The sequence below is a fragment of the Oncorhynchus tshawytscha genome, linkage group LG08, assembly GCF_018296145.1.
Source record: "Oncorhynchus tshawytscha isolate Ot180627B linkage group LG08, Otsh_v2.0, whole genome shotgun sequence".
In the NCBI taxonomy this organism is placed as follows: Eukaryota; Metazoa; Chordata; class Actinopteri; order Salmoniformes; family Salmonidae; genus Oncorhynchus; species Oncorhynchus tshawytscha.
In genome coordinates, this window is record NC_056436.1 from 87,624,084 (window position 1) to 87,626,583 (window position 2,500).

General features: G+C 43.9%; 1 protein-coding gene across 1 annotated transcript in view; it reads right to left on the bottom strand.

The window, feature by feature from the left end:
• Window positions 1–2,500, bottom strand: part of LOC121847038 (netrin receptor UNC5A-like) — a 275,293-nt gene that overhangs the window by 123,517 nt on the left and 149,276 nt on the right. The window lies entirely within an intron of this gene.

Consider the following 2,500-nt stretch of genomic DNA (forward strand, 5'->3'; position numbering starts at 1 on the left):
GAAAAGAGTCCCCTCATCCAGCTGGTCCTGGGGCTGAGTTCACAATCCTGTTCTCCTAACACATTGAAGCCTCAGGACCAGAACATCCAATTAATCAGGATAAACCAAATTACAACACAGTCAAAACAAAACTATATTGCTTATTGGGAAACACAAACACGAGCACAAAGCAAAATGCAGTGCTATCTGGCCCTAAATGGACAGTACACTGTGGTTAAATAGTACACCGTGGCTCAGTGAGCACAGCCTTGCCATTGAGAAGGGTAGACACAGGAAAACCTGGCTCCCTGTAGAGGAAAGGCTGCAAAATGTAAAAAAACAAAAAAACAATTAGAGAGTGTCATTTTCCCAAATTTGAAACCCTTATTTCAAAGACCTCTCTGATCAGGGTAAGCTACCTGTCCTGTTGGGGGAGGACGCAGAGAGCTGTGGGTTGGCAGCGCCTTACATTACATTCCTCGCATAAGATGAGGGACAATGTCTGACAGACCAATCAACCTGCACATGTCCTCAACTGTATTCTTATTGTTATTGTTGAATGTATGGTTATTTTGAGACTTGGTTATATTGTAAATATCCAAAATAAGCTTTAGCAATATGGACATTGTTACGTCATGCCAATAAAGCGAATTGAATTGAATTGAGAGGGAGAGAGAGAGAGAGAGAGGGAGACAGAGGGAGAGAGAGAGAGAGGGGGGGAGAGAGAGAGACAGAGAGAGAGAGAGAGAGACAGAGAGAGAGACAGACAGACAGAGAGAGAGAGAGAGAGAGAGAGAGAGAGAGAGAGAGCAGAAGGAGAGAGAGAGAGACAGAGAGAGACAGAGAGAGACAGAGAGAGAGAGAGAGAGGGGGAGAGAGACAGAGAGAGAGAGAGAGAGACAGAGAGAGAGAGAGAGGGGAGAGAGAGAGAGAGAGAGACAGAGAGAGAGACAGAGAGAGAGCAGAAGGGAGAGAGAGAGAGAGAGAGAGAGAGAGAGAGAGAGAGAGAGAGGGAGAGAAAGAGGAGGGGGAAGGAGAGATACAAAAAAGTAATTGTCATAATTTACCCTGGTCTGTCATAAGTACTACCTGTTAGAACTCTGTTCCCTCATTCACACACCTCATTCACACACACACACACCTCATACTCACACCTCATTCACACACACATACCTCATACACACACCTCATACACACACCTCATTCACAAACCAGGTTGGCCAGTTGAGAACAAGTTCTCATTTACAACTGTGACCTGGCCAAGATAAAGCAAAGCAGTTTGACACAAACAACACAGAGTTACACATGGAATAAACAAACATACAGTCAATAATACAGTAGAAAAGTATATATACAGTGTGTGCAAATGAGGTGAGATTATAGGCCATGGTGGCGAAGTAATTACAATATAGCAGTTAAACACTGGAATGGTAGAATGTGCAGAAGATGAATGTGCAGGTAGAAGAGATACTGGGGTGCAAAGGAGCAAAATAAATAAATAAATAACAGTGTGGGGATGAAGTAGATAGATGGGCTGTTTACAGATGGGCTATGTAGAGGTGCAGTGATTTGTGAGCTGCTCAGACAGCTGGTGCTTAAAGCTAGTGAGGGAGATATGAGTTTCTAGCTTCAGTCATTTTTGCAGTTCGTTCCAGTCATTGGAAGCAGAGAACTGTAAGGAAAGGTGGACAAAGGAGGAATTGGCTTCGGGGGAGACCAGTGAAATATACCTGCTGGTGGTGCTGCTATGGAGACCAGTGAGCTGAGATAAGGTGGGGATTTACCTAGCAGATACTTATAGATGACCTGGAGCCAGTGGTTTTGGCGATGAGTATGAAGCGAGGGCCAGCGAACGAGAGCATACAGGTCGCAGTGGTGGGTAGTATACGGGGCTTTGGTGACAAAACGGATGGCACTGTGATAGACTACATCCAGTTTGCTGAGTAGAGTATTGGAGGATATTTTGTAGATGACATCGCCAAAGTCGAGGATCGATAGGATAGTCCATTTTTTTCACATCGTTGTCAGGTCTTTAACCACATTTCTGCCTCCAAAAATACTGGCACTCAAAGTGATGCATTCATTACACTCCCCTGTTTGTGTTTGTGCATGTGTGTGTTCGTGTGTGTGTGTGTGTGTGAGCATATGTGCATTCATTCCCTTGGAAACTCACCAACCTGACAACTTGTAATGTGTGTGATAATTAATCTATGATTGTAAAACAAATTAATTAGTTAGAATAAAGACAACAAGAACAATCCAAAGAAACAGAGAGAAAATATGACAAGATTAAACTTTTCTCTCCTCTCTCTCTCTGTTTCTCTCTCTCTCTCTCTCTCTCTCTCTTCTCTCCTCCCTCTTTCTTCCTATACTGCTTACTACCTGCTCTCTCTCTCTCTCCCTCTCTCTCTCTCTCTCTCTCTCTCTCTCTCTCTCTCCTCTCTCCACTCTCTTACTCTCTATACTGTTTACTACCTGCTCTCTCTCTCTCTTCTCTCCTCCCTCTTTCTTCCTATACTGC